This window comes from Pongo pygmaeus, chromosome 14, assembly GCF_028885625.2.
Source record: "Pongo pygmaeus isolate AG05252 chromosome 14, NHGRI_mPonPyg2-v2.0_pri, whole genome shotgun sequence".
Lineage (NCBI taxonomy): Eukaryota > Metazoa > Chordata > Mammalia > Primates > Hominidae > Pongo > Pongo pygmaeus.
The window spans coordinates 92,843,470-92,867,213 of NC_072387.2; the positions used below are offsets into that span (position 1 = coordinate 92,843,470).

The following is a 23,744-nucleotide window of genomic DNA, read 5'->3' on the forward strand; positions in this document are numbered from 1 at the left end:
TATATATATATATATATAGACATATACACACCTACACACACACATTTATTGTATATATAGCCATTTAGCATATATATATACACACACTAAAGGTATAAGACACTGAATGTCTATATATACACTAAAATGTATGAGACACTAAATGTCTATGTATACACTAAAATAAAATAAAATGAAATAAAAAATGATTTTAGTAATATATACACTAAAATAAAATCAAAATCAAAAATATATATCTATATATACACACTCCTATAGTGTATATAATTATATATAATATATATAATATATACTGAATGTAAAAATGAATAACCATTAAATATCTTTAAGACTGAAACATGGTATGATTTGTGTGGGAATTTAGGCTTGACCGTTTAACTCATACAGAAGAAAACCCAAAAGAAAATCCATAATTAAAAGCTATCACTTTTATATATTTAACTGAGATATAACAGCAAGTCCTACTAAAAATATCCTTACAGAAGCCTCAATATTAGGAAGTAAACAAATTGCTAGCTGGCAAACTACAGTGACAGTCCAAGGTATGTTGCAATCATTATTTATTCCAGAGGAATATGGAGAAGAGAGTGCTTTAGGAATGAAAGTGGTAACAAAGTGGCAAAGTAATGATATGGCTGTGGTGAAACCAGGAACAAAAATACCAAGGAATGAAAGTACTGACGTATGTTTAAATATTGTCCAATTCCAAAGCACTACTTAAATTTTATAACTGAGTTCCTGGCTGAAATAAAATATTCTGTGTGTGTGTGTGTGTGTGTGTGTGTATGTGTGTGTTTGAGACAGTGTCTCACTCTGTTGCCCAGGCTGCTGGGGTGCAGTGGAATGATCTCAGCTCACTGCAACCTCCACCTCAAGGGAGGCAATTCTCCCCTCAGCCTCCTGAGTAGCTGGGACCACAGGTATGTGCCAAGACAGCCCACTATAAACGCTCTCTAAATCCCATTCTTAAGTCTTTAAATGACCAGCAACAACCAGAATTAACTGGCTGATTGCATAGAACAATTCCTATAAAGAATTAAGGAAAGGAAGAGTTAAACTAGTGATAGAAGCAAGAGACAGCCAAATGCTGTCCAGGTCATGGTGCACACAGGGCTTACCTAAACATGCTCATGTTGAAAAATTCTGTCCCTTAACACATTTGTAGTAAGGGAAATAAATCATTGTGGAGTGGCTCAGACTAAGGGCCCACATGTGCACTGGAAGAATGGGGTGAAGCTGCCAGGAATTCGCACCTTATGCTGGGGAGGAGCCTAGCCTCTTCAGCTCATGTGTGGTGGCCTGGTATTCGGTTTTGTGAGGCGGATAACCCCCATGCAGGACCCCTCTTTTTGTTGAGAGCTTTTATTTCACTTAATAAATTTTGCCCTCCTTACATTTCAAGGTGTCCACATGCCTAATTTTTCCCGGGCATGAGACAAGAACCCAGATTTCAGCTGAACTAAGGAGCAAAAAATCTTGCATCATTTTGGTGGCCCATATGGGGACATGAGGAAGGGTGAGTAAAACGTGGATCCCAAAATCTCTTTCTCTTTTGTTTCTGAGCTTTCTCACTCACAGACATTTTCTGAGGGCAGGGGAAACTGCACCCCCCTACCCCGTCCCTCTCAGGGGTCGGGAATGTTGGCCTTGATCCAACCCAGTCTTTTCTATGGCATTTTCCTCATTTTTTGGGAATATAATGGCACTGTCTTTTACAATATTTGGGGTGTTCTACCCCAACCCCAATGGCCACAGGTGCATACACTGGAAGGATGGGCAAGGGACAGCTCCCCACCCTTTCCTTTCCAGCTGTGGAACATGATTTTTCTTGCCACATGCACATGCCGCGTCCAATGGCTACACACAGCAGGAATGAACCACAGCCACTGCCACTGCCCAGAACCCAGGATGGCCTTGGGGACTCATGCTCCACGTGGCCAGCTGGCCAGTATTTCCCATCACTGTCTAAAGGTGTCTTCCCCTCTCCCAGCTGAAGGATCGAGCTCAGTCTGACAGCAATTAAAAGTTTCTCTTCCTGTTGAAGAAACTCATTTGCATAAGAATAAGAGATTTCTTCCCCAGGCATCTTTTTTTTTTCTCTAACCTGTTAGCAATTAATGCAGCTCTGTACTTAAGTTTTTTTTTTTTTTTTTTTGGTTGGTTGTTTGTTTATTTTTTAATTCTCTCCACCCTGTCAGCAGTTAACACAGCCCTGTGTTTAAGCTGTTTTTTTTTTTTTTCTTTTCCCCACCAGGTCAGGAGTTGTTGAGCAGGTAAGAAAGTAGTGTAGTTGTGTTTTTTTTTATTAATAAGAATGGCAGGGACTGTGATTACTCTTGCACCAACATAGTAACACAGCCCTCTTCTCTATACCGGAGGGGTTTTTTTTTTTGTTTTTTCTTTTGGAAGGTGTCTTATTAGACCAGGACACCAATTCATAAGACATCTTTTCTCTCCCATGTTTGAGGAGGCAGCAAAGGAGCAATGCTGCTGGCTGCTGGCTGCAGTCTGATGAGAGACACATGGGACTTGATGAGTCCATGCAGCCTTGAGGCAGTTATTTTGTCCCAAACTCAATTCCAAGCTCAGGTCGAAGCCCTAAGAAAGAAAACTGGATCTGAGGGATCCAGAGGCGGACAACAACGGAAGTTGAAAGGTACACACAGCTGAGCATGGCTAATTCCTGCTGATTAAACCAAGTCTCCAATTTCATGGATAAAGGTCATGCTAGTATCCATGGCATAAATGAGGTCTAGGAAACTAGAAGGCTATTGACAGCAGGAAGAAAGGCAGCACATGGGTAAATGTGGATAATTGCACCCACTAGTCCCTCTGTTGGCATGGGTGAAAAACCACATTGGCACCCACGGGCAACACCCTGTTGAGGTCGCTGAGACTCAGGGATATAAGAATGGAAGAAAGAAAGAGGATGCTTTTTCCTTCTCTCCCTCACGTATTCCAGGTATTCACTAGGAAGAGAAAGGAAATAGGGATGCCTGGCTCCCCTCTTTCTAGATGTGTAGCTGTTCATCTTCAGTCTGTTCCCCTTTCAAATGCATCCTGAATGGCTGGAGCATACAGAAAAGAGGTAAACAAGATTACCTAATGTGTTTAGGAACTTGGGATTGCCAGAATGATGTTTAACATCCTTCAGGTTATATTTTAGTAAGTAATATTCATATATGTTCCAAAATTGTATAGGATTTCTAAAATTCTAATGTCTGAGTATATGCTATCAATCACAATTAAGGGTGTTAAGTTATTGTAAACCACAGAGATAAACAGATTTCTTGGTCAATTGTGTTTTTGACTGTAACTACCTTGAACATTTTTATTTGCAGACAACTGTTGTCTTGTTTTTATCCTCTTCAAAAGATGGTTTATAATCAGCTATAGAACTTTGACAGGTACTCTCAAATACAGGTTTCTGATAACTTTGGAGATTTTGACATTGGAATAAAGGGAAAACATGCAGGACTCATGAAGAGCTGAAATTTTCATTAATATCAAGCAGAACAAGAGTTAACTGAATGGACTGAACTAATAAAAACCTGAGATTATCTTTTTTTTTTTTTTTTTACTCTTCTTTGTTTTGTTTTTCAGACTCAAGGTAACTTTTATTTTGAGTTAGTTACAATACTTAATAATTGAGTAAGGTATACTCCTGTGGACAAAATTTGGAGCATATTTGTTGTCTATGCCTGTGTCCTTTAGAATTTGGAAATTATCTGTGAGTATTCTGAACTCACGGCAATATAGTTATTTGCATCAGTGCAGTAAGAATTCATTTTCTTTGGCAACAGGATACATTTGGAGGAATTGGTTGTTTTACCAAAGCTTTGGCTCGAAAGGTGTGTTTCCCTTTAAGGAATCAAATTTGATTTGCAGAGCCAATACAAGCCTCTAGAGAAAAGTGGCCTCATACCTTGTCTACACAGTCACTGTACTGGGTTCCTAACCTGTATGAGTAAAGAACGTGACTCTCTAACAGACCCAGCCACCCCATGTTTGTGGGACCTCTAGAAGAGAGGAATTTACCCAACTCAAAAGTATTTGAGGGTACAATCCCATTGCTGGGCTTGGCTTTAAAGGGTCTTATCTGATGTTCCTTGTGGAACAGACTTCTATCAAAGTCAATTTAAAAGGCCTATGTAAAAATAATTATTTTTTCTGCATTTTATGCAAATAAATAGGCCAGGTATAAGACTAAAGCTTATTTTGCAAACAACTCAGTCCTATCATGATTTGTTTTTAACAAAAATGAGAACTGAAGAGAGAGAAATTATGTTTCTAAACTTATGCATTCGTCACTAAATTCTAGACTCATTAATTGTTTTTAAGTTTTTGGCCTACATTCTAGACCAACCCTGTTTATTCCTCTGAACCAACCAGTGATCTCTGGCTGCCGCTCAGAAGAAAAAAAGGGATGGGTAATGTAAAAATCTGGTTCAATATTCTAGTTCTCGACAATTATCCTACAAATTCTGCCAGGTGATAGGAATAAATAGGGTGCCCATAACCCAAAGTTTTATTTTTTGAGAAAATAAGACCAAGAGAGCTAACCAAAGCCAAGCCCCATGGACACTAATCTTAGCAGGCATAACTACGGCCACCAGGTTATCTGGGCATGATGGCGGCCTCGGGATTTTTGAGCTATCCTTACCCACCCACCCGTTGTTTCATTTTGATACATTTCTTCTAATAAATCAGTTTGTCTCTTCTCGTGTTTAGGCCATTGAAATCCAAACAGTTATGCAACCAGAGCTTCTAATAATTACCTCCTTTTACCTGGGACCCTTAGATAGGCCTCTGAGGGAGATCTGACTACCATTTTCCCGAAACAGCACCCCGTCAGCAGGAAGCAGTTAAGATTGGTCATTGTCCTTATCCTAATGGCAGTTAGATGTACTTCTTCAGAGTGGAGAATGATAGAGGCAGAAGACAGTCAAATGCCTAGGCAGATAAGGAAGGGTCCCTGGAGAACCTCTAACTCCCCAGGTCATTGAGCACAGGAGCTTCCCTAAACATGCGCATGGTGAAACATTCCGTCCCTTAACACTTGTGCAGTAAGGGAAATAAATCAATGGGGAGCACTTCAGACTTAAAGCCTACATGTGCACTGGAAGAATGGGGTGAAGTCACCAGGAATTTGTGCCTTATGCACAAGGAGCCTAGCCTCTTCAGCTCATGTTGGTGGTCTGATATTCAACTTTGTGAGGTGGAAACCTGCTTGCAGAACCCCTCTTTTTCTTGAGAGCTTTCCTTTTGCTTAATAAATTTCACCCTCCTCATCTTTCAATATGGCTGCGTGCCTAATTATTCCTGTCATGAGACAATAACCTGGATTTTAGCTGAACTAAGGAACAAAAAATACTGCATCACTAATATCAAATACTATATGCATATGGGGAAGCCAGAGTGGAAGAATGTGCTATTCACATCTTCCCAACTTCTTCCCAACTATATTTCTTCAAGTCAATGCTCTCAGAAGGTAGAAGCAGAAATCTTTAAGGAGGTAAAATTTCACATATGTGTACATGTACATTGTATATTTTTTCCATAAAAAAATCACAGATACATAAAATATCACATTGCATTTTTCCCTCGATATTAGTCATTATTGAAGATCATACTCATTCCTCAGAAGGCTTACTAAGTCAGGAAAGTATAGTTGGTCGTTTTGATGTTTAGTTTAATTAATTTAGTTAAATTTCATTTCATAATCATCATGACAAGGAAATGGACAGCAATATTATCCACCGCTAATTGCCTATTAAGTGTTCATTTACTGTACTTTTCGTTTTATAACAAAATTTGGTTTATTTACTTATTTTTTTTCAGGAATCCACTTTCTCCCATAACCATATGCCTCAGGAAAATCCTTTTTCACTCAGAGCCAAGAGTGTGATGGAGAATAAGCCTGTCCATGATTTGAGAAATGAAGAGGAAGTAAAAAATTTTTGCCATTACATTTTGAAGGGAAGTATGTTATAAGCCAATAAAAACAACCATACAAGAGAAAAAAACTGACGACTTGACTGAAGATGGTTGCAGTGGGAATACAAAATTGAAATTATGGGCACCAATAAAAAAGATAGGTTTAGCAGAAGTTGGTTAATAATTTATGTAAGGTCTAAGGAAAGTGAAATATAAAGGAGACCCTCAGATTTCTCTCCATATGGCAAAGTAAGATCCTAGCAAATAAAATCACACAGATTATCACAAGAGATTTAGGAATGCAGAACTTGAATTTGGGAAATTTTCTAGAGATGATGATAAACCTTGGGAAGTAAGATGCTCTGTGTTGAAAATCAGCATTGTGGTAATGTGGGACATTACTATGAGATGTAGTAATAAAATGGTTATAGAACACAGCCATACATAGAATACAAATAATTATGATGGAAGAAGGGAGGAATGCAAAGTCTGAGAAGTCAGTTAGCCAACTAACAAATAGAGAAATAAAAAAGATAAAGAGGGAGAAAGGCCGACAGAAAAAGTTATTCACTGAAAGTGGAAAATCTTAGTTGGTAGAAATATTACACAAAATTGAAGAACATTAGGATGAGGAAAGATCATTAGATTTCTTAGCTAGAAAATGAGAAGCAAATTTTTACTGTGTATTTCAGTTGAGGTTTTCTGAAGACAATTTTACTTGCATCCCACAAAAATGATTCTCAAAATAAAATATGTTACACTTTCAGGGAATAAAATTAAGAAACACTGATGTGGAAAATGTGTACAAAGTACGTGGCGTATTCTTCATGTGTGTAGTGGACATATTTTGGATGGCTCTAATTTTATATTGTGAACACAGAAATGTGTTAATCATAGAAGTGTTATCCCAGCCAATATCCCCAAGCATGTGATGTAAACAAATGTGGAATTGGATTAGTAGAAACATATTTTCAAACTTTGCTGAACTAGCAACAGCTGCATTAGAGTAATGGCTTGAGGAGTTGCAGGTCATCAGCATTTATACTGTTATTCCCAGAAGCAATAACATTTTCAAGCATTACATTGGTAGTGACACCCATGCAATTAAAAAAAAACATCTCCAAGGGAAAAATACAGTTTAAATGAAAATTTCATCCTGAATTTTATTTCAGCTTTTGAACTTCTAATATAAACTGCTTTTAAAGGAAAATGGTTCAATTCAGACTATGTTGATATGCTATTTGAACAAAGATTGTATTACTAAACTGTATTAAATGTGACCAAAAATTGTGAATAAAATGTATGTGTATTTTATGCTGAGGTTTATCAGGTTTCTCTTTAATCCAGGAAAGTAGAGGAGAGTTGTTTGTTTACTAATTGGAGAGAATTATACATTTGTTCACAGAGGAACACTTGCAATGAAAAGAGAAAACACAAAAGGCAAAGTTTTAGAAAGGGCTGAAAATGTTAAAAGTTCAGTGTCACATCATGCAAAATAATAAAAATACCAAACCTGGACAGAAAAAAATTAGGTGAATATAATGTTTTTGGAAAATAATGGCATAGTGCTTCATGGTCCCCAGGGACCTAATTATGAAATCTTTTGAATAGTGCGCCTCAAATATTGACAGACAGACTGTTTATATTTTGTTCTTAATTAAAGATTCTTCCCTCATACCCCAGAAAGGGTTTATCAGTCATCTTTCTACACTAACAAGCATACTGTGAAGCCACATGTTGGGAGGCAAAAATAAATGAATAAAGAAAAGGGAGTACAAATGTCTTCATAAACTAGGAAAGAGAAACTTTTCTATAACTTTCAAGGAAAAAAAGATCTTTTCACTTAGCTGTGTAGGTTTCCAATCTTTTTTTTTATATTTCCCATATTGCACATAAAGATCAGTCACACATTTTTAAGCTCCCAGAACAGCATCTATAGTGGTAAATTTTATGAAAAATTGCAATCTTGGGATAATCTTATAAAAACAGTATGACTCTTCAGTTTCTTTGATGAATGCTTTTAATCCAATTTCTATCTAGAAATTCCTAATTTTTAGTTTACTTTTTTACTCTAAACAGGAAATTGACAATGTTCTAATTGTATCAGGTTTATTTTAGTAATAATGTCCTGTCTTGGGACTGCTGGAAAAAAAAAAAAGAGAGTAACACTGACAACCTAGCCAGAATATTGTACAATATATTGATTTATTGAAGGGTTGAATGGCAAAGAACAGGAACATTAGAAATATAAATAAGTTGCAGTAGTATATTTCAGGTGCAGACAAGTTGTTACTTTATGTCAGTATCTTTACTAGGGACTTTCTAGATGTACCATTTAATTGAGCTCCCATGTACAACAATTAGTGTATTGTTATCCGCTTTTTATATAGAACAGAACATGAACATAGACCTGTCTAGTCGCAAAGAAGGGCTCTTACAATTTTTACTAGTCAATGTTTAGAGCTAGTCCTTAAAGGAGAAAGCTTTCTTACAAAAGTGCGATTCACCAGAAGAAACATAGACTTTGGTTTCGTCGAAATGTACTGAGCACTCATTAGTTAATTTGTACTGAGCATTAATTAGTTATTTTGGCAGAGTTCTGGTTTTCAGGGGTGCTATTTAGTCAACCACACTCGGATTTTTAGCAAATATATTTTTTGTGGCCTTGTATATTCTTTCTATTCTACTACTATTCTTTGTATCTCTTTTGCTTTCTAGTCTTTAATTACTTAATTACTCTTAAGAAGAATTTGCGTCATTCCAAAACGTGTTTTCTTATTCGCCCACATTGTTTGCAGAGTTTAAAGTTTACTTTGTTCTATTAAGCATCAAAATATTTTAAACATTACAAAAATATAATAATATTTAGAAGCTGTAAATATTAATGATTTCCCAGGTGATGGACTAAAATATTGACATAATTCTCAATGTATAGATTCTGAACAAGATAATTAAAGATTATATTTTATCTCTTTCTTTGGAAAAATAAAGGCATATTACAGCCAAATAATCCCATTCTTAGAGCCTACATTTCAGGTGATTGAAAATGTTTACCTATCACATTTTCTAAACAAAAGACAAAATCCAGAGCTATGTACTGTGTAAGAATTAAACCACTGGAACCGTTGTAGCAAGGCACTCTGCTCTTCACTGCAGATGTCATGCCACTGTGTTTTTACTGTGGTGACATTTGACTAATGTGGGACCATTGAGATAAAAACGTACTCCCAAATGTGAGTAAGTTTTTCCTTTTAATGTTAATGTATTTTCCAGCTCTTTCCTATCATTTATTGCTGAAAACTAAACACCAAATTTTCTTGACTTCTCTAAGAGCACCTAATTTTAAGTATATAATTATCTGAATATACATTATTCTTCTAATGTGAATACACAGTTAGTATCATAGAAACAAAATGGTTGAAGGCCTGTGAGAAGTCACCAAACTTACCTGCCTATTACAAAGAAGTTGACCTTGTCAACAATATAGGCACAAAATTATCCACATTCTTTAAAAAAAAAATCTCCAGAAAAGAACAAGCAAACAAATCTGATTTCTGAAGAACAATCCCTGAGAAATTTCTATAATTAATCTTTTTAAACCACTTTATATCATAGGATTTCGAAATATTTTCACCAAGGCTCACATTAAAACCAAACAGAACAAAATAAAAACAAACATATGAAACCCAACATATTATAAACCAGTTCTCTATCTCATACATGCACCTTCTTACTCTGCCACAAACACAACTTTTCTACGTTGTATTCTAATATTTTCACTTCTCTTGTTCTTCTATCTTATCTCGTTAATTTGATATAGTAACCATACAATTTGAAAATTAACTCTTTAACCCAGAGGCAGTAATTTCCTGGAATACAAGACATATCTGTTTACAGCTTGAATAGTGAATCTGATGCTTCATGGCAATCTTAGCATTTTCAGCTAACATATGAGTATGCCCAATAAAAATGTTAAAAAAACACTTTTCTTACATTAATTTCTTTTGTACACATTACAACCTGAAATTTGTTTTTGGGTTTGCTTTGAAAAGTAACATTGAACAAGGAAAATGGTAACACAGGAAAAGTTAAAGTAGGATTGTTTTTGTGCCATGTCCTTTGAATAAGATTTACAAAACCATAGGTTTAACTTATTCAATCCAATAAAAAGTAATTATTAATGAGTTGGGAGGTTGACTACTTACCTGAAGTTGCTCAGAGGTTATTCAACTGATAAACTCATCAAAACTTTTTGACATTGTTTACATACCTTTGTATATGTTCATTTCCTTAAAAAAGTACAAAACTAAAAGAAAAAATATTTCCAATTTTTTGTTAAAGAAAAATTTATTCATTACTTTCAAAGTTAGAGTTTTCCTATTTAAGTGACCACTTTAAAATAATTTTCTCATGGATAATAACTCCAAAGATGAGACAACAGCATTGGAACATTTAACATTGTTACACCTATAATCTTTTAATATTGAAATGCATTTTTGGATGTAATAGTCTATTTTCTATAAAACACAAAAATTATCCCTACATATATAAAGGATTATTTTTGTCAGATTCATAACATCTCTTCAGAGATAAAAATTATTCGAAATGTGTTAAAAATATAAAAGTGCTATTATAATTAAAAGTTGAATTAAGCTTTGCTTTTGAAACTGTTAATACAGCACAGAAAGCCATGACAAATCTGCCCCACTGCCCTGGACAAAAGGATCTGGGGATGACCCAACTTTTTTTGAGAATTGCCTTTTCAGATGTTCATTATGTACATGGTGATGGTCTGCAGGGGAAAGGTAGTGAGAAAGATTGAACAGCCAGTAGTCTGAGTCCTCTCACCATGGGAATGTGCCTGCTTGCCCACCAAACAAGTACTCTTGTTCTTGCCCACTCTGCCCTTTTGCCAATTCTGCCTCTGGTTTCTGATGATGTTAGAACCGTTTCACCCTCATTCTACCCCGTGTGACTCCATGCCTGTCTTAGGTAGTAGCTTTACTCAGTGAGGCATGTCCCAGCTTCCATCATACATGCTCTCTGATGGAAATGTGACTGAGTCAGAGGAAGTTCTTTAGGATACTCTCCCTAGCTTTGTTAGCTTTGTTGCTAATCCAGGGCCAACACTCTTTGCCACGGATTATGTGAAAAGATCCATGCCACTGCCTTTCAAGAGCAAGCTGAAGAGATGAAGGCTTCTTCCCTCCCACTGCCAGTCTCTTGCCCCATCATGTCCCGAGCAGCTGGGCCTGAGAGATTCAAAGGACCATCTGTCCTATCTCTTTGCACAGTAGAAGTCTAGGCGTTCCATCTGTGGTCCCTTTTCCGCAAATTTCTACCTCACCCTTCCTTCTATTCTGCCAGCTGTTTTACTTACTATTAGATTTAAACTATTTATGTAAGGAGATAATATGAAAATGCATCTATTATATATATAAATGGATAGATAGATAGATAGATAGATAGATAGATAAAACAAAGTTGCCATTATTAGTTTAAATAAAGTATTATCCATTTTTTTGTGAACATAAAAGTTCAATTATACAAATTATAAAACCAACTTTATGTGATTAATTTTTATAACTGTCACTAAGGATCAATATGCTATTATGTTTTTTCATTCGCCATTTTCACTCAATAAGCCTTGCTGTTTTTTGTTTTCTTTTATCTTTCAATTTCCAGGTGAAGTTCTCATTTTCTCATGTTGTGTCAGCCTAGGCTGATTGTTTTCTTGTTTTTTATACGGCCCTTGCTGATTAATTTTTTATTACCGTCTTTGAGTACATGTTGTAATTAGCTAAGGTAAGAATAATTAAGACTAGATGACTGAAAAATAATGAAATTATATTTTATGTTTTCCTCTCCTTTCTTAGAGCTGTCATTATTATTATTGCTAAATGTTAAGGCTCACTGTCTGAGCCTTTAATTAGGAAACTTCCCCCAAAGCTAATATTAGTCAACATTAAAACACATGGTGCTACTCGAAATTTGGCATCAAAAGAAACTAATAATTTACCCCGAATGACATCACTAGTCATCATCACGCAGGAAATGCCTAGTTTTACTGCTCTCTGTGTGGATTGTGGCACTGAACTACTAAATCATGGTCACCTGAGGTTATATGACTTTTTGTTTTTTCAGAACAACACATTAAGCAATTCAGTTCAAATTATATGTCATTCTAATTGGAACTGGAGAGCAATTAACTTTTCTGTGGCAAAATGTCATGTACTTTTTTCTTTTTACTCATCAAAGGAAATTTTGTCAAGAGAAGACTAGAACTTCATATAAATTACAATTGTTGCTATTAATTGGTCTCTGTTGTAATTAGCTTATGAACTACTTTAACTATGACTAAAGATAAGAACTAGGAAATTCAATAACTAGTGACTATTTGGCCACTTGACATAGTATCGCTTCTCATGAGTCAAGATCAGTGCAAGTTCTAATACAAATAAATAGATTTTTCTCCATTATATAAAAAAGAGAAAAGTATAAGATGTCCTTTTTCTCACTCTAGCATCAGTTTCCTTAAACTTAGATTAATGAAAATGACAATGTTTATAAATTATAAATAATTATAGGACATAAGTCAGCGCCATAAGTCTCATATCACAGAACTAAATAACAGACAAGAAGTTGCACAAGCAGAATTTATATTATCTTCCTCCACATGCATAATTGGATACATTCCCTGGCTCTATTGTAAATTATAATTCAACATAATTCAGTTGAAAAATGGTAGATTTATCGATTTATTTCTGCTTCTTTTTCTTTCTCTGTCCATTTTCTTCTTTCAATGTAACATCAAAAAGTGCTGAATTATTGAATTTTGATAACAAGCTAGAAAAGTATCCATGAATTAGTAAATTATCAAAAATAAAATATAACATAAAGTATTATAGATATGTGATAGAAAAGAACCATGCAATGTCAGACATTTTTGATAATCTGAAGAGACATTTCAATTTAAAATTGAATATATACGTGTGAAAAACAAAGTATGAGATTTTGCTTTACTGCTAAATATATAGGAGAAGCCCCAGATAAATTGATTTATAGAGTAACAGCATGTATTTACATATATTACACAGAGGCCAAAGTCAGAACATACTTCAGTTCTCTGTTAAATATTATTTCATATTTATATCAAAACCTTCCACATTATCAACTTAACAAGTTACTATATAAGGAATATACGTGTTTTATAGCTGATAGTCTGACACTTAATTGGAATTATAGTTGCTGAGGTCCAGTATACAGTTAAACATTTTGAGACATATAATTTAATCTGTGTACTTTAAGAAAATATATGTAAAAACTTACATTCATTTATTTAATGAATACATATTAATCATCATCTTTGGCCAAGTTATGTGTAAGGGGTAGCAGTTAACAAAATGTCAAAATGCCTTACCCTTAGCAGGATGGATAGATTTAATAATTTAATAATCAATTGAACAGTTTATATTTTGATTAGAAGTGTGATGCGGTATTTATCAGAGAAGTTTAAGTTTATGAAACAGTGTATAATAGGGATATGAAGTTATCCTAAAGGTCAGTGAAAAGCTCTCTTAAGAAGAGCTGATTTACTCTGAAAACTGAAGAAAGTGAAAGAGTTAACTTACAAAATGATAGTGATTAATTGAGTAAGGGAAGCACATGTGTGTACAACAATCCTGGAAATACAAAGTTGAAAAGCAAAATCCCTGAGGAAGGAAAATATTCTATTTATTACAGGAATTGAATGAAAGTCAATATGGCAGTTGAATACCTGTAAGTTGCTGATAGTGTGATGCTGGAATAGACTAGAGAGACAGAAGCTAATTATTCAAGGGACCACAGGGCATGTTGATAATTTGTTCTTTATGCTAAGAACAATGTGGGGGAAGGTTTCATGCTAGTCAGAGTTCTTCAGGCAGCTGACTTAAACACACCTCAAACTAAGTGTATGGAGAATGTATAGACTCACATTACTGAAAAGTCTATGATTTATATCTTATTGTGATAGATTGAATATACAAATGGAAAATAGCCAGACCATATATAAAAATAGAACTCTGCCCCATAACCTGCATCTACCTATCCAGGAAACCCTTTATTTAAAGTCACCAGCCCAGGAGGCCAGCCTGCGGTAAGTTTTGCAGAGAGCCATATTGCTATCTCTACTGACAGTCTAGGAAGCCAAACAATAATCCCTGTAATAACAGGCTCCTAATAGTCAAGACTTCATGAGTCACCAGCAACTTCCCTATTTTTTGTGCCTGCTTCTAACTTAAAACCAACTAAGGATATCTAAATATGCACCCCAATGAATACCCTAGCCAATACAATTCTCTGCTATTAGTTAGCCTGCCTACATTTCCCTATGCCAACAGCCTCCAACTTGGGCATACTGAAGCCTTCCCTTTTTCCCATTATAAAACTTTCCCACCTCTCTACCTACCTTTGAGTCTCTGCTGAAATGCAAGTGAAAGCGCTGACTACCTTGGTACAAGTTCAGAATAAATAACTTTTGCTTGTTCTCATTTGATTGGTCTTTATTTCCACAACTAAATTAAAACACTCACAGAAGCTATTAGTCATCTCTCGCTCCTTCTTGCTATATGTATCCATCTCCCAGGTCAACTTTCCTCTATTTTATTTTCTTTCATAAGATGAAGATGTCCACAAGCAAATCAAGGTTTATACCATGCTACAGAAGGAAATTGCAGAGAAAAACAAAACACATATGGTATAGACAGATGTAGAAAAATGTCCAGGGTGAATCTAGTCCCATCTTAGAGCACAGGTCCATTTCTGCATCAATAATTGGTTCCAAGTGGGCGAGTTCGTTAGATTTGTTACTGGACTCCATAAGATTACTTTGGGGCAGAATTGTTGTCTAGTTGCAATTTATTTTAGATAAACAACAAATACTTTAAAATATAATAATGGCCCATGGAATAATGTATGAAAATATTTACTGTTTGCCTCAGATTCAAATTACCTGGGCATCTTGTGTATTGTGTGGTAACACTCCTGGTATGGCAGTGAAGGCAAAGCCATTACAACTCATCCAGCCAGGTGTGAGGTTGTTCAGGGACACACCCAGAAAGAAAACATATTCAGCTGAAAACCGTAATAGATGCCACTAAATATTTTAAACTAAAACAACAAAAAATCAAGATAATTTGAAAAAAATAAGCCTGTTTGCTATGTTGCTGGGAAATTAGAATAAATAAGAGAGTGTAGAATTATCCTAGTGCAGCCGATAAGATGAGATTGTATGTAGGCGGTTTCAACTGGAATGATGGTATAGATATTAAAACAAATAAATTAGACATGGGTAATAGAATGAATAGAGGTTTGTAATTGTCCATTGTTAAGGAAAGTAAACTTTACAAGATTACAATTAAGCTGCTAGAATTTTACAAACTTAGCAGGTGTAATGGATTTAAGTTTACTTTGTAAATTTAATTTTATTTTTATTAATCAAATATAAACAATTCAAAAATAAAGCTTAAAGCAATGACATTTAAATCACCACATGACTGAAACATTATAATCACCACATGACTGAAAATAAATTTAATAAAATCTGGGTAAGATCTCTACACAGTAAGATATAAAGCTATTGAGAGTAGTTGCTGAATACCTGATTAACTACAAGCAAACACTCTGTTTATTGATTAGAACATAAATATGTAAAGTTGAAAATTTCCCCACATTTTTATATAAATATGTTGCAACCACAATTAAAATCCAAGCAAGTGTTTCTGTAAAAATGCATAAGTTGGTTCTAAAATAAATATGGAAATACAAAGCGCAAAATATAGCCAAGGCAATCTTGGAAAGGCACATGGTAGTTGAACATACTTTACCTTATTCTAAGACATGTATTAAATACCTTCAGAGATTTGGCATTGATACAAGGATAAACAAAAAACAATGAAACAGAATTGAGTCTTAAAGCAGAACAAAGTACATATGCCTAATTATTTAAACCAAACCAGACTTGCAGAACAAAGTTAACATCATTCTTTCCAATTAAGGGTTCTGGCTCAATAAAAGTTCAATAAAGAATATCTGTACGAAAAACACGAAAAAAATGACCTTTCTTTCATCACAAAGTCAAGGATAATAAGCAGACTTACAGACTGTAGATGTATATGTGAAAGAACAAAAGAAGGAAATGAGTGGTGGATAATAGATTAGTATATAACAATTACATTTGTGTTAGGAATGATTCTTAAATAGAACACAAAATGTGCTATGAATGAAATAATTTAGAAGTCTGACATATTAAAATTAAGAAATTCTCTATTAAAATATCACATTAGCAACCAAAGTTATATAAAACAGAATTTTAAAGACAGAGAAAATATTTGAAACACATATATCCAACAACAAGCTTATGCTAATACATTTTTAAGACCATAGAAAATGGAATGATGGAAAGTATTCTCTTTTAAGTGAAGTGATACAATAGTAACTCTAAGCAGACTGTAAAAAGTTATGAATGCATATCAAAATTCCTACAGCATCACAAAAATATATAAGCTTACATAACTAAAACAATAAATACATTAAAATTAAATTCTTAGAAATTCAATTCAAAAGAGATAGGCAAGTAGAAACAGAAGAATAAAAATTAGAGGGAATAAATAGAACACAAATACTAAAAAGATAGACCTATATCCAATTATTTCAATAATTGTATTAAATGTTGCTGGACTAAATAATCCAGTTAGTTATTATTACATATTACACTCAGGTAGCACCAGTGGCCTCCTTTTTTTCCATTACTTTTTTCCTTCCTTCAATATATTACAATGTTTGTAATGAAGATATTTATTTGGAACAACTAAAAAAAAAGAAAAAAATTACCCAGCCACTTATATTCTTTCACTGTCTATAAAACAATTATTTATACAAATTTAAGCACAATGGAAAAGCAAAAAACTTAAGTTTAAAAACTAAACAACATTTGTGTCAAACAGGCAGCATATATCCCCCAAATTCAAAGTCAATTGCTTCCTCCTCTGCAATTATGCAAAAACTTGGGTGATTTACATTTTTGTTAGTCAAAATACAGTAAGCAAATAATGTACTTTGCTTAACAAAATATGATGTAGATGAGTAACAGAATTTTGCAGAGAATCACAAGAATCTAGAACTAATCGTCATGTGATTATCATGAAACAGTTGTTAAGATAAGCCTGTCACTGGGCATAGAGCAATCTCATCTGTTCATCTAATCTGGAGAAAACCTCTTATTTGAATTTCTTCTCAAATTTTGTTCTTTTATATAGGAATTATACCTCCTATACTGATAATATAAACACTAATTTGTACTGATTTTCCTGCAATTCCTTCTTCCTCTCTCCAAGTGCTTAGTGAACATCATCATTGTCAGACATAAACTAGGCCTTAAAATTCTTATTCAAACTTTGAATAAGTAATTATCTTCTTTAGGTAAAACACGTAGTCTTTGAGATTTATCTGTTTGATGCTTTTGGAGATTCTTTATGGTGTAAAATATATATATACATAAAAAAGGAACTGCTTTAGTTTGAATTTCTCAATGTTAGCTTCTTGAAATAAAAGACAAAGAAAAATGTATGACTACAGTCATACTTCAGAGATACTGCAGGTTCTGGATGCAAAATCTCTGAAGTATGACTGTAGATAAAGCAATAAAACAAATATTGCAATAAAGTAAATATTGCAATAATGATAGTCACACTTTTTTTGTTTCTCAATGTATATAAAACTTAGGTTTACACTATACTGTAGTCTAGTAAGTGTGCAATAGCATTATTTTATGGCTAAAATATATTAAAAAGCATGGTCATCTGAGCCTTCAGTGAGTCCTGAATTTTTGTTGGTGGAGGACTTGTCTCAATGTTGATGAATACTGTCTAATAAGGATGGTGGTTCCTGAAGGTTGAAATGGCTGAGGTAATTTTTAAAATAAAACAATGAAGTTTGTCCCACTGACTGACACTCCATTTCATGAAAAACGTATCATGCACTGCTATTTAATAGCATTCTACCCAGAGTAGAACTTCTTTCAAAATTGGAGTCAATCCTCTCAAACCCTGCACTGCTTTATCAATGAAGTTTATGTAATATTCTAAATCTTTTGTTATCATTTTAACAATGTTCATAAAATCTTCATTGGTTAGATTCCATCTCAAGAAATCACTTTCTTTACTCACTCTTAATATGCAACTCCTTGTCATTTCAAGTTTCATAACGAGATTGCAGCAAATTGGGCACATTTTCAGGATCTAATTCCTAATTCCCGTTCTCTTGCTATTTCCACCACACTGCAGTCACTTTCTCCACTGAAGTCTGAACACCCCAAAGTTCTCCATGAAGGTTGGAATCAACTTCTTCCAAAGCCCTGTCAATATTGATATTTCGAACTACACCTATGAATCACCAGTGTTCTTAATGGCATCTAGAATGGTGAATCTGTTCCAGAAAATTTTCGATTTACTTTTCCTAAATCTGTCAGAGGAATCACTATCTATGGCAGCCATAGTCATATGAAATGTCTTTCTATAATAAAACTTGGACATCAAAATTACTCCTTGATCCATGAGCTGTGGAATAACTGGGGTGTGAGCTGGCATGAAATCAGCACTAACCTCCTTGTACATCTCCATCAGAGCTCTTACAGGACCAGGTGATGTGAATGAACAATAATATTTTGAAAGGAATCTTTTATTTGGGGCCGCAGGTCTCAAAATATTTAGTCAACCATGCTGTAGATCAGTGTGCTGTTATCCAGACATGGCTCTTCCATTTTAGAGCACAGGCAAAGTAGATTTATCATAATTCCTTTTTTAAAAATTACATTTTAGATTGAGGGGGTACATACACTTGTTCTTCACCTGAGTATATTGCATAATGCTGAGGTTCAGGGTACAAATGACCCTGTCACCCAGGTACTGAGCATAGGACTCAATAGATGATACTTTTTCAAGCCTTTTTATCCCTCTTTCCCCTCCCTCCTCTACTAGTCCCCAGCTTCTATTGTTCCCATCTTTATGTAGATGAGTATTCAATCTTTAGCTCCAACTTATGAGAATATGCAGTATTTGCTTTTCTTTTCCTGTGTTAATTTGCTTAGGATAATGGTCTCCAGCTGCATCCATGTTGCTGGCAAGAATATGATCTCATTCTTTTTTATGGATGCATAGTATTCCATGGTGGTATGTACCACATGTGCTTTTCACAATCCACTGTTTATTGGCATCAAGATTGAATCCATGTCTTTGTTATTGTGAGTAGTGCTATGACGAACATATGAGTGCAGAATCTTTTTGTTAGAAAGAAGTGTTTTATTTTGACTATATACCTGGTAATGGGATTGCTATGTTAAATGGCACTTTTAACTATTTGAGAAATCTCCAAACTGCTTTCCAAAATGGCTGGATTAATTTACCTTCCCACTGGCAGTGTATAAACATTCCCTTTACCCCACAGCATTGCCAACATCTATTGTTTTTTGACTTTGTAGTAATAGCTATCCTGACTGGTGTGACATGGTATCTCATTGTGGTTTTGAATTGAGTTTTTTTGATAATTAGTGACATGGAGCATTTTTTTCATATTTGTTGGCTACTTGTTTATCTTCCTTCGAAAAGTGTCTGTTCAGTTTTTTTAGTCCTTTTTTTAATGGAGTCATTTGGGTTTTGCTTATTGGTTCGTTATGGATTGTGGATATTAGACCTTTGTTGAATGTGTATTTTGCAAGTATTTTCTTTTTTATTTTGCTGGGTTGTCTGCTTACTCTACTGATAGCTTCCCTTGCTGTGCAGAAGCTCTTTAGTTTAATTAGGTCCTGCTTGTCAATTTTTGTTTTTGTTGCAATTGGTTTTGAGGAATTAGTCATAAATTCTTTCTCAAGACTTATGTCCAGAATGGTGTTTTTCTTAGATTTTCTTTTAGGATTCTTATAGTTTGAGATCTTACGTTTAAATCTTTAATCTATCTTGAATTTCTTGTTGTATATGGTAAAAAGAAGGGTTTTAGTTTCATTCTTCTGCATGTGGCTAGCCACCTGACCCAGCATCACTTATCGAATAGAAAATACTTTCCCCATTGCTTATTTTTTGTTAGCTTTCTTAAAAATCAGATGGCCATAGATGTGTGGCTTTATTTCTGGATTCTCTATTCTGTTCCATTGGTCTATGTGTCTGTTTTTGTACCAGTACCATGCTGTTTGGGTTACTGCTGCCTTGTAGTGTAGTTTGAAGTCAGGTAATATGATGCTTCCAACTTTGTTCTTTTTGCTCAGGATGGCATTGACTATATGAGATAATTTTTTATTTCATACAAACTTTAAAATAGTATTTTCCAGTTTTGTGAAAATGATGTTGGTAGTTTGATAGGATAGCTTTGTATCTGTAGATTCCTTTGGGTAGTTTAACCATTTGAATGATACTGATTTGTTTATGTAATTTTTTAATTTCTTTTAGGAGTGTTTTGTAGTTATCCTCACAGAATATTTTACCTCCTTGGTTAGATGTATTCTGAGGTATTTTATTTGTGTGTGTATGGCTATTGTAAATGAGACTGTGTTCCTGACTGGGTTCTCAGTTTGAATGTTATTGGTTTATAGAAAAGTTACTAATTTTTATACATTGGTTTTATGTCCTGAAACTTTACTGAAGTTGTTTATCAGTTTCAGGAGTCTTTTGATGGAGACTTCAGGGTTTTCTAGTTATAGAATCATTTCATCCATGAACAGAGACACTTCGAATTCTTCTCTTCCTATTTCAATGCCTTTTATTTATTTTTCTTGCATGATTGCTCTGGCTAGCACATCCAGTACTATTTTAAATAGGAGTGATGAGATGGACATCCTTGTCTTGTTTCAGTCTTCAAGAGGAACACTTCCCAGTTTTGCCTGTTCAGTCTGATGTTGACTGGTTTTGTCATAGACGGCTCATTATTTTAAGGAATGTTTCTTGGATGTTTAGTCTGTTGAGAGCTTTTATCATTAGGGAATGTTGGATTTATTAAAAGCTTTTTTTCTGTGTCTATTGAGATGATCATATGGTTTTTGTTTATAATTGTTTTTATGTGATGAATCACATTTATTGATTTCTGTATGTTAAACCAACTTTGCAACCCAGGAATGAAGCCTACTTGTTCTTGGGGAATAAGTTTTGATATGTTGTTTGCATTTGGTTTGCTGGTTATTTTGTAGAGAATTTTTGTATCTATATTCATCAGACATATTTGCCTGTAATTTTCTTATTTTTGTGGGTGACTGCCAGGCTTTGGTATCAGAGTGATGCTTGCTTTCTAGAATGAATTAGAGAGAAGTCCCTCCTCCTCAATTCTTTAGAATAGTTTCAGTACAGATGATGCCAGATCTTCTTTGTAAATCTGGTAGAATATGACAGTGAGTCCCTCTTTGTCTGATTTTTTTTTTGGTTGATTTTTTTTTAATTACTGATTGAATTTTAGAACTCAATATTGGTCTGTTCAGTGTTTTGATTTCTTAATTCAATCTTGGAAAATTGTATGTTTCTAGGAATTTATACATTTTCTCTAGATTTTCTAATTTGTGTTCATAGAGGGATCCATAACAGTCTCTGAGGAACATTTTCATTTCTGTGGGATTGCTTGTAATGCCACCTTTGTTGTTTCTGATTATCCTTATATGGATCTCTGTTTTTTTTCTTTGATAATTTAGTTAGTGGTCTATCAATATTGTTTATTCTTTTAAAAATGGCTTTTGCTTTTGTTCATTTTTTGTATGGATTTTTGGGTTTCAATTTCATTCAGTTCTCTCCTTAGTTTAATTTTCCGCTGCCAGCATTGGCGATAGTTTATTCTTATTTTGTGTCATATTTTATCATTAGTTTGAGATTTTTCTAGTTTTTTGAGTAGGTATTTAGCACTGTAAACTTTTCTCTTGACAATGCTTTTACTGAATTCCAGAGATTTTGATGTGTTGTGTCTCTCTTTTCATTTACTTCAAAGATTTTTTTTTTTAATTTCTGGATTAACGTTTTGTTTACCTTGAAGTCATTCAGAAGCAAGATGTTTGATTTCCATGTAAGTTTGTATTTTTCAGGGATATTTTTGGTACTGTTTTCTATTTTTACTCCACTGTTGTCTGAGACTATGGTTGGTATGATTTCAAATTTTTTGAATTTATTGAGACTTTAAAATCAAGTAATGTGGTCAATCTTGGAGTATGCTCTGTGTATAATAGAGAATAACATACATTCTGTGGTTGACAGGTGAAGTATTCTATTGATGTCTATTCTGCCCAATTTGTCAAGTGTCGGATTTATGTGCAGAATTTCTTTGCTCGTTTCCTGTCTAATACTGTCAGTCAGGTGTTGAAGACTTCCACTATGCTTGTGTGGTTGTCAAGTCTTTCATAGGTTTAGAAGTTCTTCCTTTATGAATCTGGGTGCTCCAGTATTGGAAGTGTATATATTTAGGAAAGTTAAGTCTTCTTTTTACATTGAACCTTTATCATTATGTAATACTCTTTTTTATTCTTTATTTTACTGTTGTTGGTTTAAAGTCTGTTGTATGTGATATAAAATTAGAGACTCTGCTGTCTTTTGTTTTCCATTTATGTGGTAAATCTTTCTCCAACCCTTTACTTTGAGCCTATGGGTGTCATTACCTGTGAAATTGGTCTTTTGAAGACAGCAGATGGATGGGTCTTATTTTTTTATTCGGCTTGCCACTGTGTGCCTTTTTTCTTTTTTCTTTTTTCTTTTTTTGAGATTGAGTCTTGCTCTGTCACCCAGGCAAGTGCAGTGGCGCAAACTCAGCTCACTGCAACCTCTGCCTCCTGGGTTCATGCAATTCTCCTGCTAATTTATGTATTTGTAGTAGAGACAAGGTTTCGCCTTGTTGGCCAAGCTGGTCTCGAACTCCTGACCTCAGGTGATCTGCCCACCTTGGCCTCCCAAAGTGCTGGAATTACAGACATGAGCCACCGTGCTTGGCCCCGCTCTGTGTCTTTTAAGTAGGGGCATTTAGACCATTTAAATTCAGATTTAATATTGGTATGTGAGGTTTTGATCCTATTGTGAAGTTTTTAGCTGCTTGCTTTGTAATTTCTAGTAAAAATATGGAACTAATTTGTGAATCATCCTTGCTCAGGGGTCATACTAATCTTCTATGTATCATTTCAATTTTATTATATGAACTGCCGAAATGAGCATGATTTAGCGTAGTTCATAAAAGCTGTAGGATATTTGAAATGGTAAATAAGCACTGGATTCAACTTTAAGTCACCAGCTGCTTTAGATCCTAACAAGAGAATCAGCCTACTTTTTGAAGTTTTGAAGTGAGGCACTGAGTTTTCCTCTCTAACTATGAAAGTCTTAGATGGCATCTTCTTTCAATATAAGGCTGCTTTGTCTACACTGAAAATCTGTTATTTAGTGTAGCCACCTTCATTCATTATCTCATATATTTTGTATAACTTGTTGCAGTTTCTATATCAGCACTTTCTATCTCACCTTGTATTATGTTATAGAGATGGCTTCATTCATTAAACCTCATGAACCAACTTCTGCTAACATCATTTGTTTGTGTGTGTGTGTGTGTGTGTGTGTGTGTAGGCAGCTTTCTTACCTTTCTAGGCCTTCATAAAATTGAAAAAAATTAAGCCCTGGCTTTGGATTAGGCTTTGGATTGAGGGAATGTTGTGCCTGGTTAGATCTTTTATCCAGACCCCTAACTCTTTCTCCATATCAGCGATAAGGCAATTACACTTTATCATTCATATGTCCATGTAAGTAGCAATTTTAATTACCTTCAAAACG

The 23,744-nt window shown here is 34.5% G+C and overlaps 1 pseudogene; it reads right to left on the minus strand.

The window, feature by feature from the left end:
* Positions 1-23,038: 23,038 nt before the first annotated feature.
* On the minus strand, positions 23,039-23,136 carry LOC129011972 (U6 spliceosomal RNA; annotated as a pseudogene).
* Between the last annotated feature and the right edge of the window lie 608 nt (positions 23,137-23,744).